Consider the following 17,693-nt stretch of genomic DNA (forward strand, 5'->3'; position numbering starts at 1 on the left):
AAGAGGACCACAGCAAGATACATCATAATTAAAATGCCAAGTGCAAAAGACAAAGAGAGAATCTTAAAAGCAGCAAGAGAAAAGCAGTTATTACCTACAAGGGAGTGTCCATATGACTGTCAGCTGATTTCTCAACAGAAACAATGCAGACCAGAAGGGAGTGTCAATAAATATTCAAAGTGATGAATAGCAAGAACCTACAACCAAGATTACTTTATCCAGCAAAGCTATCAGTCAGAATTGAAGGTCAGATAAAGAGCTTCACAGATAAGGAAAAGCTAAAGGAGTTCATCACCACCAAACCTGTATTATATGAAATGCTGAAAGGTATCCTTTAAGAAGAGGAAGAAGATGAAAAAGGTAAATATACAAATTATGAACAATAAATACACATCTATCAAGTGAATCTAAAAATCAAGTGAATAAATAATCTGATGAACAGAATGAACTGGTGATTATAATAGACTCAGGGACATAGAAAAGGAGTGGACTAACTATTCTTAGGGGGGTGAGATGTGGGAAGAGAATGGACAAAAATCGTGCACCTATGGATGAGGACAGTGTGTGTGTATGTGTGTGGGGGGGAGGGCAGAGGGCGGGATGGGAACCAGGTGGAGGGGAGCTATGGGTGGAAAAAAGAGGAACAACTGTAATAATCTGAACACTGAAGATTTAATTATTTTAAAAAAATCAATAAAATATATTTTTTAAAAAATATGCAAATTGACCCTAACAGCAGAACGACTGGGAATGACTGGTCACTATGACACACACTGACCACCAGGGGGCAGACGCTCAATACAGGAACTACCCCCTGGTTGTCAGTGCGCTCCCACAGGGGGAGCTCTGCTCAGCCACAAGACAGGCTGATGGCTGCCAGTACAGTGGTGGTGGCGGGAGCCTCTCCCGACTCCTCAGCAGCGCTAAGGATGTCCAACAGCAGCTTAGGCCTGATCCCCGCTGGCAAGTGGATATCCCCTGAGGGCTCCCGGGCCGCCAGAGAGATGTTGGACTTCCAGCTTAGGCCCAATCCCCCAGGGAACGGGCCTAAGTCAGCAGGTAGTCATCCCCTGAGGGGTCCCAGACTGCGAGAAGGCACAGGCCGGGCTGAGGGACTCTCCCGAGTGCACAAATTTTTGTGCACCGGGCCTCTAGTCCTATATAATAAAACCCTAATATGCAAATTGACCAAACAGCAGAACAAGCAGTCACTATGACGTGCACTGACCATCAGTGGGCAGACGCTCAATGCAGAAGCTGCCCTCTGGTGGTCAGTGGCTCCCACAGGGGGAGCACCACTCAACCAGAAGCTGGGCTCACAGCTGGCGAGTGCAGCGGTGGTGGTGGGAGCCTCTCCCACTTCCACAACAGCACTAAGGAGCAGCAAGCCAAGAGGTAAGGAGCGAGGGATCCTGTATTGCAAGAGGGATGTCCAACTGCTAGCTTAGCCCTGATCCCCAGGGGGATCCCAGACTGCGAAAAGGCACAGACTGGGCTGAGGGACCCCCTCACCCCCACCTCCAGTGCACAAATTCTGTGCACCGGGCTTCCAGTGAATCATAACAATGGAAGAAACAAAGTAAAAAATAGATTTAAACACAAAATTAAGATTATAAATTGTAAGAGTAAGAAAATTAAAACAGGGAATAATCAGGAAAAAGACATCAAGTATGATAAAAGATTAAAAACATACCTATCAACACAGCTGATCTGAGGTTCACGTGCGTGATTTATGCTATAAATCCAAAACTTATATGAGCAATGTAAGATATTTGGTTTAATATTTATTGTGACAGAAATCACCAATCGTGTCAAGTATCAACAAACACAAGCTCATAAAGTAATGCCTAAACTTGAGGAATTCCTATTTTTCCCCTACTCTCCTATTCTTTTGGAAATATATTGATTCTCACTACTTTTCTTAAAAAGTAGAATTGAGCTAGAGTGTTCTAGATGTTAATAAAGAGTAATTAATGTTCTCTTACTGAGCCCTGCGGCTAAATATATCTCGGTGAATCACAAATAAATTCTGAAGAAATAAGTGATTTATGTGATAAACCCTGAACATAGCAAAAGATCCCAATTGATTATTTCTCTTCTAAGATCATCAAGTACTCAGGCAGGTTTACTTCAAGTGAAAATACTTTTATGCTAATAAATCAGGTTAAGGTCTCTCCAGAGTTCTCATTTTTTTACAGGCTGCTTATCCATCAAATAAAGAGGCAAAAATAGCAATTTGTATTTGAGATACGTTTACAGTAACCATCTAATCTATTTTAATTTCACTTATCGTAAATAATATAGTATGTACTAAGACATGACTAATATTGAAATGTTATATTCAATGCCTCTAAACTTTTTCAGTAACTTTTTAATTTTCTCCCATTCCATCCATTTCCTTTCCTGTAATTCCCCTACCCACATTTCCCCCAGGACACCACTTCGCAACTGCTGCTGAGCACTGAAGTGTATCCAAGCAACAGACTGTAAAATCCTAATTTGTTTAATCTCCCCTGAGATAACTCAGCATGTTCCAAGACAAAAAAAATAGATAGCTAATGGTGACAACCATTACAGATTCAAGATTTTTACAAATGTAAGAAATCTCATGAGCCATAATTTCCTAAAAGTAATTATCTACCATTAACCCTTCTAATAATGATTCATTCTCAGAATTATATATTACCATTGTTTGGCGAACATTCTGGGAGGTGAGCATACCAACGAGACACTGTTAAGTATGATCATATCCTGGGGGAGAAGAAACCACCACAAAATGTACTGATTTGTTTTCTACTAACTAGAAAACATAATGAACACTTGTACTGTACTCTTGTCAATACAGTAGCTTCACACTATCATGAAGTCCAGAGGCCTTCACTGTGATGGAAATATAACAAACTTAGGTGTGTTCTGAATGATTTGGATAAGGTTAGTACTGCCCATAATTTCAGAGTATACTGCAAGTTTCATGTTTCAATTTCCTTTGCAATTGGAAAAAAAGAGCACAAGCAATGGCAGAGTAGCAATTTGGCATAATTTTCTTATATATAACTGTAATGTTCTCACTAAAACTGCCTGAATCCTCAACCTAACTACTCAGCACAGAAGTAGACAGACTCTGCCATCTGACACGAGCTTAAAACAAATATAAAGTGGTTAACTTTATTAAAATCCTAGGAATAAATTTCTTTCTGGTTTCAGAACTATTACAAATAGCTTTGTTTCAACTCAGCCATTAATGCCTTTATAGACATTATTATAAAAGTAAGGCTTCCCTTTGTATTGCCTACTAGAAAACGGAAAGCCAGATCTGGAGCATCCTTAGCAAGTTGTGGGGTCTGCCAGAACTTTATTCCTGACTTGATTTTTTTCCAATTCTTCTTTTCTCTTTTCCCCCTACTTCTCAATCCCTTCTAATACACACTGAGTGGCCAGATTATCATGACCACCTGATGTTTGTAGGCAAATTAGCTATAATTTAGTGCTGAAGTTGCTAGAGGGACAGACCATTATAAGTAGGGAAACGGGTTGTTTACCATGACAGTAGAAGTGATTTTTTTTTGAAGATATGGGTAAACAACGCGGTTTAACAGCCTTCAAATAATCTGAGTGGCCAGATTATTATGACCACCCATCAGTACTTCGTTAGGCCATCTTTTGCCTTCTATACTGCAGTGATTCTTCTTGGCACTGACTCCAGATGTTGAAAGGTGATGCGAGGAATCTGACACCATGCCTGATGAATAGCACTGTACAGTTCTGTGAGATTTCATGGTTGTCGAACCAACAGCCTGATGGCTTTTTTAACTGCGTCCCACAAATGCTCAATTGGATTGAGATCTGGTGATTGTGGGGGCCACCTAAGCAAGGTAAAGTCTCCCTCATGTTCTTGAAACCACTCCTGCACAATACGAGCACTGTGGCATGGCACATTGTCTTGTTGGAAGAAGCCATCTCCATTGGGATACGCCATCAACATGATAGGATGAACTTGATCAACAACTATACTTAGGTATGTTGTGCTATTCAGACGGTGTCCCACACAAATTAAAGGGCCCAAATCATGCCAGAAAAACATGCCCCAAACCATAACACTGCCCCCTCCAGCTTGAAGGGTTGTACTCATGCATGTGGGGTGCATGCTTTCATGCTGTTTCCACCAAATTCTCACTCTGCCATCTGCATGATGCAACTGGAAATGTGATTCATCGAACCACATGACTTTTTTCCAATGCTCAACTGTCCAATCCTTGTGTTCCTGTGCGAATTGGAGACATTTTATCTTGGTAACTGCAGACAGCAAAGGTGTTAGAACAGGCCTTTGGCTTCCATATCCCATATGATGCAGTGTACGGCTAATTTGCCTACAAACGTCAGGTGGTCATAATAATCTGGCCACTCAGTGTATATTACCTTACTCTATTTACTTACATTTTTTCTAATTGTCCTTAAAATATATTTGGAATAAATGAAGGTCTAATAAAATATACTGTGTATATTCATTTGATAAACATATATGAATACAAAGTACACATACACACAATTAAAACCCGTCCACCTTTTGCCCTTTTTCCTGAACTGTCTGTTGTACATGTTGTACCAGTTGAACTACTAATAGTGCCCCTTCACTCTTAACCCAGTTACAGGTATTCTTATTTTTAGGTATTTATCTGAATATACATCACCTACATCTGTACATGAAAACACAGTGTAGCTTTTATCCTAACAGTCCCCAAGTGGAAACATCGCAAATGTCCCTTGGCAGATAAATTAATTTTTAAAAACTGTGGTATATCCATATGATGCAATACTACCTAGCAATGAAAAAGAATAAACTACAATATATGCAGCAAATGAATCTTAAAACATGACTAAGAAAAGCTAATCATGAAAAAGAACATAATATACAATTCCATTTATATAAAATTCTAGAACAAGTAAAATTAATCATTGTGACAGAAAGCAAATTAGTGATTTCCTAAGGCTAGGGGGCAATCATAACAGACTGATCACACAGAAGGACAGGGGAAACCAAATCCTTGTTCACTGCTAATGAACATGTAGAGTGAGACATACTCTTTTGAAAGCCAAGTCAAATTAAGTGTGGATAATCTATACTCTATGAGGAATCTGTTCCCTGGATAAACACATTAACGAATTCCTCATATAGGTCAAAAAGAAAACTATTACTGTGGTAGTAAAGAATTGGAGCAATGCATGGTTATTTGTGATAGACGGAACACTGAAGATAACCTGAGTATCCACTGTAAGGAAATAATTCAAACATGGGGAAAGGCTATAATTAGCAAGACGATTATTAAATCACACAAGTTATCTAAAAATATAACAACGGCAGAATGGTGATTTAAAAAAAGCAGATAATAGGTACCTATAGGGTTATAATACTAGTAAAAGCTAAACAAGGTGATAAATGCAAAGTACTCAGCCCAGTGCCTAGCACTTAGTATGTTCTAAGTAAATGGTTCCTGCACTAATTATCACTTATTCTTGTAAGAGTTTACTTCATTATTTGTATTACTGGATATTTGTATAATAAAAATACAGAGGTATTATAAGAATTCAATAGATGACATATGGACAATATAAAAGTACAGTGGAAAAAGCAAGGCCTTTGAAGTCACACAGATCTCGGTTCAAACACCAGCTCTACAACTTACCAGCTGCAAGACCCTGGACAATTTACTTAACCTCTCTGCATCCCAATGTGCATTTTTAGAAAGTAAAACTCATAGTGTTAACACATGTGGTTGTTTAGAAGGTAAAAAGATAATGCAATGTAAATCTTACAATAAATATCTTGCGTTTCATCCCTCCTTTCTCCCACAGTATATTAATGAACAGTTTCAACAGACGATCATGCAGCCATTACCAATGGAATTTAAGGTGATCATATAACAAAAAAAGGCAAAATAATGTGAGGCGAAAAAACAAGCATGAAACATGACTAGAAAAAAATTAAAATGGGTCCCTTATGTGAGTTTGGGTAGAGGAATTAATTATAGGTGATTATTTTCTTATTTTCTGTTTTTCAAGCACCCTGCAGTATGGTTATATTACTTCCAGAAAATTTTTTTTAAACCATAATGGTTTGCCACTGAGTGCTTCATGGATAAAAGAATGATTCAATATATACAAATCAATAAATGTGCGTTGGTGGTATAGTGGTGAGCATAGCTGCCTTCCAATAAATGTGATACACCACATTTTATTAACGTGTACCTAAACATAAAAATCATGTTCAATCTCAACAGATGCAAAAAAAGCCTTCAAGAAGATTCAACGCTCTTTCATGATTAAAAAAAAAAAAATCAACAAATTGGATATAGAAGGAAACTACCCTACCACACTCTAAGCCAGTGGTTCTCAACCTTCCTAATGCCACGACCCTTTAATACAGTTCCTCATGTTGTGGTGACCCCCAACCATAAAATTATTTTTGTTGCTACTTCATCACTGTAATTTCGCTACTGTTATGAATCATAATGTAATATCTGATATGCAGGATGTATTTTCATTGTTACAAATTGAACATAATTAAAGCATAGTGATTAATCACAAAAACAATATGTGATTATATATGTGTTTTCTGATGGTCTTAGGTGACCCCTGTGAAAGGGTTGTTCGACCCCCAAAGGGGTCTCGACCCACAGGTTGAGAACCGCTGCTCTAAGCCATGTATGAAAAACACACAGTGAACAACATACTTAAATAAACTCAGAAAAAAGGCAACTTTCACCACCCCTATTAAACACAATATTAGAAGTTCTAGCCAGAGTAACTAGGCATCCAAATTGGAGAAGAAGTAGTAAAATTGTCTTTGCAAATGATATCATATGTAGAAAATTCTAAAGATTTCACAAAAAAAGCTATTGTAACTAATAAATGGATCCAGCAAAGTAGTACAATACAAAGTCAATACACAAAAATCAGTTCTATTTTTATAGATGAACAATCAACAATCTAAAAGGAAAATTATTAAAATAGTTTCATTTGGAATAGCATCAAAAAGTGTAAAATACTTAGGAATTAATAAGATGAAAATGTATACAATCAAAACTATAGAACATCGCTAAAAGAAATTAAAGATATAAGTAAACAGAAACATCACATGTTCATGGATTAGAAAACTTAATATTGTTAAAATGTCAATTATTACCCAAAGCGATCTACATAAATGCAATTCCCATTAAAATCCCAATGATATTTTTTATCAGACACAGAAAAACCCACCCACCCTAACATTCATATGTAAATCTAAAGGTATCCCAAAATAGTAAGAACAATCTTGAAAAAAGAAAAAGAAAACTTGGAGGATCCCACTTTCCAATTTCAAAACTTACTACAAAGCCACAGTAATCAAAACTAAGTGGTACTGGCATTAAGACAAATATGTAGATGAATGGAATGGAACAGAGATCACAGAAATAAACCCTCACATATACATACATTCAAATGATTTTTGACAAGGGTGCCAAGACCACTCAATGGGGAACAGTCTTTTCAACAAATGGTGCTGGGTGCCTGGCCGGTGTGTTGCATGTTGACCTATGAATCAAGAGGTCACAGTTCAATTCCCAGTCAGAGCACATGCATGGGTTTCGGGCTCCATCCCCAGTAGGAGGCAGCTGACCAATGATTCTCTCTCATCACTGATGTTTCTATCTTTCTCTCTCCCTTCCTCTCTGAAATCAATAAAAAAAGATTTTAAAAAAATAATGCAAACTTTGAATTTATTTTTAAAAAGTATGCTGGAAAAACTGAATATCTAAGAGCAATGGAATAGAGTTAGACCCTTACCTAACACAATAAAAAAAATAACGCAAAATTGATCAAAGAACTAAATGGCAGACCTAAAACAATAAAACTCTTAGAAGAGACTAAAGCTTCACAATATTGGACTTGGCAATGATTTCTTGGATATGACACCAAAGGCACAGGCAAAAAGACAAATTGGACTTTGAAAACTGAAAATTTTATATAGGAGACACTATCCACATAGTCATAAGTCAACCTTTAAAAGGGAGAAAATAGTTGCGAATCATTTATTTGATAAGGGATTATTGTCCAGAACATATAGAGAACTCCCAAAACCCAACAATGAACAACCCGATTGTGCAAAAGACTTGTGTAGACATTTCTCCAAAGAAGATACATAAAAGGCAAATAAGCACATGATAATATACTCAACATCACTAATTACTGAGGTAATGCAAATAAAAACTAAAGTGAGATACCACCTTCCACCCAATAGGATGGTTGCTATCAAAATGTTGAAAACAATGTTGATAAGGATAATAAGAAATTGAAAATTTTGTGCAATGGTGGTGAAAAGGTAAAATGGCACAGTGTGGAAAACAGTATGGTGGCCCCTCAACAAATTAAAAATAGAATTGCCATATGATCCTGCAATTCCACTTCTGGGTATTGACCCAAAAGGATTAAAAGCAGGGTCCCAAAAGAGATACTTGTACACCATGTTCATAGCAGCATTATTCACAATAGCTAAAAATGGGGAGTAACCCAAGTGACTACTGACAGATAAATTGATAAGCAAAATGTGGTATATATGAAAAGCAAAAAAAATTCTGGAATATGCCACAATGTGGATAAACCTTGAGGGCATTATGCTAAGTGAAATAAGCTAGTCACAAGAAGACTAATACGGTACAATTCCACTTCTATGCAGTGCTTAGTCACAATTATAAAGACAGAAAGTACATGGTGGTTGTGGTTGCCAAGGGTGGGGGAGTTACTGTTTAATAGGTAATGTGTTTCAGTTTTACAAGATTGAAAAAATTCTGGAGATGAATGGTGGTGATGGCTGACAATATAAATGTATTTAAAACCACTAAAGCTGTGCACTTAAACCAAGTTAAAATGGTAAATTTCATGCTGTGTATCTTAATAATAAAGAGCTAATATGCAAATGGTCATCATGCCCTCACGCCATCATGCCATTATGGCTCAGACACTCAACGTTATGGCTCAGACACTCAACGCTGGGGAGAGAGGAATGAAGACCAGCCAGGCCCAAATGAGCTCGCGGGAGAGGAATGGGGACTAGCCAGGCACAAATAAGCTCGTGAGAGAGTAATGGGGATCAGCCAGGCTGTGGCCTGGGAGAGGGACAAACCGCCCACCCTGCGGTCCTGAGTGCCTATGGCTGTGGCCCAGGCGAAGTCGCCTGCCCACGGTCCCTTGTGGCTGTGGCTAGCCCGGGCGAAGTTGGCCCGGGGTCTGGGTGCCTACAGCCGGCCAGAGGGAGGGGGAAGCCCGGGTTCTGGGTACCTGCGACTGGCCGGAGGAGGGAATCCTGGGTCCTGGGTGCTGGGGGAAGCAGAGACAGTTAAGGGAAATCAGGCCAGCAGGGGAGCAGTTAGGAGCGATCAGGCAGGCAGGCAGGCAGCGGTCCCAGATTGAGAGAGACAGTCGGATATCCCCCAAGGGGTCCCAGATTGGAGAGGGTGCAGGCTGGGCTGGGGGACCTCCGTCCAGACCTCCCCCACACCATGTACAAATTTTGTGCACTGGGCCTGTAGTTTTACTATAAAAAACATTAAAGTAATAATGATCTGCCAATAGGTGCTTTATAGATGGATAGATATACAACAAATGTTTATTTTAAAATTGTGTTGAACACAAATTAATAAACTTGAAAACCTAAATAGTATCTCTGTGAATGCTTCATCAATGAATTTATTTTAAAATTTAGAATATACTCTGAAGAACTAGGTTCTTCCTAATCCTAATAGTTAACCTGGTACAAATAACTTATTCAAACAGCCTCAAATTCTTCACCTATAAAGTGGTGGTAATTTTAATGTCAGAGAGTTGCTGCTAGGGTGAAATGAGATCATATGGAAATACCATGTAGAAAACACGAGTCAAAGTGTGCAAGGATACAAACATAAATTCATTAAATATCAAAAGAAAACATTTAATGGTTAAGAGCTTGGACTAACACAGACAGATTTATATTCAAACTTTAGTTCTGCTGAAAGCTTGTGCGGCCTTAGACAATTTATTTCACCTGTCCAAGCTTTCTCATCTTGATCAGGAAAATGAAGATAATGACAACAGACCTCATGGAGTTGCTGTGAAAATTAAATGAGTTAAGTCATGTAAAGCACAGTGCTTGTCACAAAATAATAATTCAAGTGTTCTCAAACAGCTCCTTCAGTTAATGCAACTGACTATTAAGAAACCTTTTCTCCATATCTTGTCCCAGCTTCACACTAAGATCCAAAGATAGGAAAGATGTATGCCCTGCCCTTGAGAAGTTTATAACCAGCAAAGCAGAAATATTTTTTATAATTTGTAAGAGACTGTAATAAATAATAAAACTGAATTTTATACATATTAATATGTGAACAAAAAGCAACGGTATTGAGATTGATTATAGTGAAAAATGAATCAGTATATCAAAGGAGATAATATTTGAATCAAACCTTAAAAGATAGGGTATGTTTGTTATGTCCATTAATGAAGGAAAAATACAAAATAAATCATAGAGCACTTGGGTAATTGGGAATCATATGGAGCTCTAAGTGGGCAGACACAGGGTATGAAAAGTAAAAAATTGTGAGGGTCTAAGTAGTGAAGGGCTCTGCACAAATGCCCTGTTCAGGTATGTACACTTTATGCTCAATGGGGAAATCAAAAGGATTTTTAAGAAGAACACAAAACTAAAATCTAGAAAAATAGCTGATAAGATGTGAGGCTTCGGTTGATTTAAAGGTGTCAGGAACAACTTCCTAGGAGATTTGACTTGAAAGAGGAGCCTGCCTGACAGATGGGTCCAGGAGGCTAGGCATCCCAGGCAGAGTGTGGAAACAGAGGAGCCCAATGCTTCCAGAGTGCAGCACCATGTGTGGGAAGCAGCAGGAGAATGCACAAGAGAAAGGCAAGGCATTAACACCTGGACAGGAATCTGGCCTTCATGGGCAATAGAACAAGGCTTTTATAGTGGAACAGTTGATAAGATGGTGTTTTGAAGAATATCTCTGACACCAATGATGGGGGAAAAAACAGACTAGCAGACCAGGAAGCTGGAAGTCCAATTAGAAACCTGCAGCCACTGCAGAGGCAGGAAAACCCATGCCAAGAGAGGGAAGAGCAGACAAACTCAAGAGACATTTAAGAGGACTATTCAATATAACTAGGGAGGAAAAAAGTCTGTTTTACTTTCACCATTTCAAACACATTCACTATTCACTTCGAGCTACAGGATAAAAATCAAAGCTGGTACATAGGCTCTCCTAGTCTGGTCCTCACCCTTACATCCCCTTTTCCTTAAAACCCTAGTCCTTTGCTTCGACTCTCTGCCTCACCAAACACCATCCAACTTCCCAGGACCCACACTGACCCCACTCAAATCTATGCCTTGTCTGTATGTTTCCTTCACAGATCTGCACAGAAATGTCAAACATAAAAACAGCTACACAACAATCTAAACCAAGAGGAGTGTCATAAGAATATGGCATACTGAAGGGGAAAAAAAACACAAAAAACTCACTGTGGAATTATGAATTATGGTCATTCAGAATCAGTTCTTCCATAAGGCTCTTATTATGTAAAATAATAATGATAACAATGTTAGTGTACCTGCCAATCGGCGACCATAAAAAGATATGTACAAAATCCACGTAGACTGAAGTGAGAATGTACTCAGTAATGCTGTGAAGAATTCTTAGGATTACATATATAGCATATTAACTGGTACTTTTTTAAAACTAACTTATTTTCAAAGAAGTAATTTAGGCAATGGCCATTTTCCTCCTCTAGAGTAAATAAAATCTAATGAAGGAACAGAAACTGACAGAGAGACAAAGCAAAATTGTAACTTTAGTAAACAGCTCCTAGAAACTGTGGGTTTCGTAAGATTAAATCGTAATAAACAAATAAATAATGAATACCTGGTTGCAACCTACACACAAAGAGGACTTACAGTTTGGGCTTATGTCTGTCTGTAGGGACAGGAAGAACTCCAGGAGAACTCAGAAATCTCAATGCCAAACATGTCACAAGAGGTCAGAGGTCACATTTTCTAACTGGGTTTTGACCCTAAAGTAAGCAATACATGTAATTAATAGATGCCCTAATCTGAAACATTAACTTGAACGGAGCTAGTCTACTGATCCAATATCAGTCTAATCATACTAGTCACAAATGTGATCACCTCTAGAAATAAAATCAAACTTATTCAAGACAGGAAAAAAACAAAGGTTCAATTGCTTTTTCCAACAGCTGACAAAAAAATAAAATGACCTCTTCCAATGACAGAAACGAGCCAATAATGCTTGTAGAGATAATATAAAATCCATACTTATTTCAATGTCTGTCTTTAAATAACCTTATAACTAGTACAAATACTATGAAACTCAAATACCATATTATAATTATCTAAATTAGATGTGAATAATTTGAATTAAAGAGAAAAAGTAAATTATGTATGTAACTTACTTTTATTGTATATAAAATATAGGTAATGATTAGAAAAGTAACACGACAATGAGTTATAAATTATATTGGGAATCAGGGATCGAAAGTAAATTACATTTTTGTTTCTGATTTTGTTGTTATATGCTTTATCTCTTTGCGCCTTGATTTAAAAACTGTAAAAGAAAGGCTAATATTATGATTTTAAGCATAAAAATGTGCTATGAATATTTGCTTTATATAAACGCTAAGTAATCAAGTATTTCAAAACTTTAATTTCATGATGCCTATCGAAACATCATAAAATTGATGAATTCCTATCTGCTAATAATTTAGCATTTACAGACTTTTAAACTAAAAGACAAGCTGTTTTTACAAGATATAAGCCTATGCTTATCTTCATCTAAACTGACTACTATAAAGAGTCTTTCTTTTGATAAAATGACTCATTTGTTTCTATTTTGGTAATAAAGCACCACAAAACATCCTTCAGTTTCTAAGAATGTAAAATGTTTTTACTGAGACCGAAATTTTTGCTTATTTAGCTCCAAAATGAAGCTATTAATTTTATACTATTGTAGACATCTATATAATTTTATACTATCAGTAAATCAACTTACAAAAATGAGCCTTTAGGCCATTTTTGGCTGAGTGGCTCAGTTGATTGGAGTGTCATCCCATACACCAAAAGGTTGTGGGTTTGATTCCCAAAAGGGCACATAACCAAGAGTTTGATTCCTAGTGTCAGGGTGTGTACCAGAGGCAACTGATTATGTTTTTCTCTAAATAAAAAAAAAAAGCGTATCTTTAGGTGAGGGTTAAAAAAAAAAAGAAAAAAAGTTTTTAAATCAAAGGGACAACTTACCCATAACTGAAAGTCAAACTTAATCCGATAAATGTATTTTGATTTCAGACCAACTCTTTTGTAAAAATATATTCCATTCCCAAATAGAATTTGTTAAAGAAGTTTCTCTTAGTTATAATTTTAAATATTCAAATCTCATCAGTATTCTCTAATTTACAATACTTTTCTACTATTTTTTTAACAAAACACTAGCAGTTTTTTTAAAAAATGAAAATTAAAAGAAAATGATAAAAAGGACTCAAGACTCTTTACTAAACAGGTGCAGTGCCCTGGCCAGTGTCCCCAATGGTTAGAGCATTCCCTCAAGCACGAAAGGGTTGGGGGTTGGATTCCCAGTAAAGGGCCAGTACCTGGATTTCAGGCTCAATCCCAGGCCCCAGTTGGGGTGTATGTGGGAGGTAAACATTGATGTGTCTTTTTCACATCAATGTTTCTCTTTCTCTCCCTTCTCCTTCTCCCTCTTTCCAACAAACAAACAAAAACATGTCCTCAGGTGAGGATTAAAAAAAAAAGTGAAAGGAAAATATATTCAAGTGAGGATTAACAAACAACAAAAAGAGATATAGTGAAGCCCAACAGGAGACTACAGCTATAAGCCCTAAAGTTAGATATTATCTGATTAGATGGAAGAAACATTTGCAACATAGAAAAATTCTATTTTGTTACAAAGATTAGGAAATTATTATCAGTCCCCAATTGTTCAAATAATTTTGAGGATCTGAGGCTTCCACTCATGGAATTTCTTTGTAAATGATTTTATTTATTTTTTGCTAATCCTCACCGAGGGTATTTTTTCCATTGAATTTTAGAGAAACTGGAAGGGGTGGGTGTGTGTGTGGGGAGAGAGAGAGAGAGACATTGATGTGAGAGAAAACACCCAACCAGCACAAGGGGATCAAGCCTGAAACCAAGGTATGGGCCCTTGACTAGAAAAGAACCCAAGACCCTTCAGTCCTCGGGCCAATGCTCTAACCACTAAGCAAACGGGCTAGGGCTCTTTGTAAATTTCAACATGAATCTTAATATTTTAACTGTCCTGTGAAGACAATACTGCTATAGATTCTGATGTGTTTAGTGTTATATACAAACACATGTCCCTTGGATTTGCTTCTGCCAGAAGAAACTTTTATGGTTTTTAGCTCTTCTTTTAGAACTTCAGAAAATACCCAGTGCCTTTACCAACTATCTTATCTTTTCTTTTAAGAAAAATCACAAGATTGATGTGAACTGAGAAGACAGTGAAGGTAGCATAGTTTTTAATCTCAAACCCGTCATCAGTGGTTGTTTTGCTAAAAACAAACAACAAGCAAAAACCCTACCCTTAGTCAACATAAACAACAGAATTAAGAGATCAGAAATCCACAAGAATCCCAAAATTTGAGCAGGTGAGGGTAAATCTCCAAGGACTATAATCCCAATTAGTATTGACACCTATGTAGGAGAAAAGAGGGGCATAACAAGAGTATTTAATGAAAAGAGTATAGGAGAATAAAAGAAGCAATAGATAGTCACTAGAAACTACAGTGGGCCAATATGAGAATAGCAGTTGAAACCAGATAGAGTTTTACACACTCCCATTTGCAGGTGAATCATGGTAATTCATGAATTCATGGTAGTGTCTAAGGGGCTGGAGCATAATGGGCCCTATGAACATTCAAACTTAATCAGACAAAGCTGCTTTCAAAGGATGGAGCCCCATGCTGCAAAGAAATTGTGAGCAATATAAATATCAAACACTAATAGCTCAGGTAAAACAGATCTTCAATGTAAGGATAATGGATACGAAAGAAAGGGTGGTTCCAGAAAAAAGCAGTGGAAAAGAAACTGAAGAAAAAGCAGGAAATCATGGGAAATAGGCCATATTTTGATTGACCATAAAAATTATCTAAGAGGGAACTTTAAAGCTATAAATCTCAAAAAACTATTCTAACCACCTTTCTCTGATACAAATTCAGAAAAACTGATTTCATATCAAAATGACCAGCATGAAGACTGATTGAAGGAGCAGAATAACATCCTTACAATGAAAGCAGGTCCGAGAGATGTGCCTACAAGACAGATGAACGCTACAACTACTATTCTAATCACGAAAAAAGACACGAAGAAAATTATGCAAGATATAGAGGAAATATACATCAGAATTAGAAAAACTCAGAAATGAGTTAAACATTAGAAGTAAATTTTTAAAATTACTTCAGCTGAATATATGAAAATATATGGGAAATCTCTGTATTTTCTCAATTATGTTGTAAACCTAAATGTCTAAACTAGAAGATACACAAGAGTGAATATACAGTAGAAAAATGTCATAAATAGAAGTTGCAAAAAAAGGAAAATGTTAAAAATCAAAACTATCTTGCAGCTTTACTCCTAATTGCCAGAACTTGGAAGGAACCATGATATCCTTCAAGGTGGGTGGATAAATAAACTGAAGTCCATCTACACAATAGAATAACATTCAGCACTGAAAAGAAATGAGCAATCAAGCCATAAAAGAACATGGAGGAAACCCTAAATGCACATTACTAACTAAAAGAACACAATCTGAAAAGGCTACAACCTATATGACTCCAACTCCATAATATTCTGGAAGGAAAAACAATGGAAACAGTAAAAGACCAAAGGTTGCCAGAGATCGGGAGGAGAGGATGACCAGATGGAACACAGAGGACTTTTAGGACAGTGATTTACTCCCTGTGATACCACAATGGTATACATGGCGTTAGACATTTGTCCGAACCCACAGAATGTACACCACCAACAATAAACCCTAATGTAAACTACGGACTTTGGGTGATGATATGTCAGTGTAGTTCATCCTTGGTAAAAAAAAAAAATGTACTGGCTGGTGAGGATGTTGGTAGTCGGGGAGGCTATGCATGTGTGGAGTAGGGAATATATGGGAAATCTCTATATTTTCTCAATTTTGTTGTAAACCTAAAACTGCTCTTTAACAAATACAGTAGGTCCTTGGGTTATGTGGGAGATCCGATCCTACAGCGGGACGTAACGCGATTTTCACCGTCAGTTGGAACCGCCTACGTAAGTACCTATGTCGCTCACATGGAGCACATACACAGCAGTAATGAAGTGAAACAGTAAAAAAAAATTTAAAAGAAAGATAACAACTCCTGACCTTTACTTGTGGTAAATAAATAAAAAACATAAAGCACATATGTACATAGGTTGGTATGACGGAACTTTTTTTTGGTAATAAATAAATGGGAGATGGTGAAGTAACCACGAAAGGACCTACGTCAGGTCCAACGTAACCCAAGGACTGTCTGTAGCCTAAAAGATGGAAAAAAAAAACTCAATAGAAAATTACAAATATAAAAGATGAAAAAAGATCCAAAACAGTATAAGAGAAGGCCCCAATTAAAAAATACTAAGTAAATGTGTGTATATAATAAAACTTTATGATACCAGTATATACATAATTTTTAAGTACACTTTTCAAGATATCAAAGTATACATTAAAGGGACACTGTGTACCCAAGGAAAACAACCTAGAATGATCAACATTGAGGCATATAGTCAAATTATTAGACCTCAAAGAAAAAAAAATCTTTGTGTATCTAGGCAAAATGACAGTCACAACAAAAAGAAAATCAAGTTATCAGATATTTTTGACAGCAATGCTTTAGTAAGAATATATAACATACAGGTGCAGCAAGAGTAGGTTTACAGTTGTTCATATGGAAAACAAAATAAGTAAATGATAATGCAAGAATAAACTGTTTAGCATACTTATAATTGTAAACCTACTTTTGCCCCACCCTGTATAAGAAACTAAAAGGAAAAATGTAAGTTATGGATTCTACATCGACTCAAATTGATTCTTAGGTAAAAATGAATATGCAAGAACTAAAAAACTTGTTCCCATGAAGTCTTGATTAAGAGTCTACAACTAAATTGGAGAGATACATGCAAAAAAATAAAACTAGACCACCAATTAATATCATACACAAAAATAAATTAAAAATGAATAAAGGACTTAAATGTAAAATGAGAAACCATAAAAATCTTAGAAGAATCCATAGGCAGCAAAATATCAGACATATGTAATAGCAATATCTTTACCAATACATATCCCAGGACAATGGAAACTAAGGAGAAAATAAACAAATGAAACTACATCAAAATAAAAAGCTTCTGCACAGCAAAAGAAACCATCAAGAAAACAACAAGAGAGCCCACTACATGGGAGAACGTATTTGCCAATGTTACAACCGATAAATGTTTAATCTCCAAAATTTATAGGAAACTCATACAACTTAACAAAAAGAAGATAAACAATCCAATCAAAAATGGGCAAAGGACCTAAACAGACACTTTTAGAAAGAGGACATACAGAAGGCCACAA

General features: G+C 36.8%; 1 protein-coding gene across 8 annotated transcripts in view; it reads right to left on the reverse strand.

Annotated features, from left to right (window-relative positions):
* The window catches only part of ZMYND11 (zinc finger, MYND-type containing 11), a 91,698-nt gene that overhangs the window by 68,618 nt on the left and 5,387 nt on the right, over positions 1-17,693 (reverse strand). For 2 of the 8 annotated variants that reach the window (XM_006758164.2, XM_015560311.1), the window contains one exon: positions 11,972-12,087. The exons of the other annotated variants lie outside the window; for them this stretch is intronic. The gene's annotated coding sequence lies outside the window, so the exon portion shown is untranslated. The remainder of the gene's footprint in view (positions 1-11,971; positions 12,088-17,693) is intronic. 8 annotated transcript variants of the gene reach the window in all.

The sequence above is a fragment of the Myotis davidii genome, unplaced genomic scaffold, assembly GCF_000327345.1.
Source record: "Myotis davidii unplaced genomic scaffold, ASM32734v1 scaffold194, whole genome shotgun sequence".
Lineage (NCBI taxonomy): Eukaryota > Metazoa > Chordata > Mammalia > Chiroptera > Vespertilionidae > Myotis > Myotis davidii.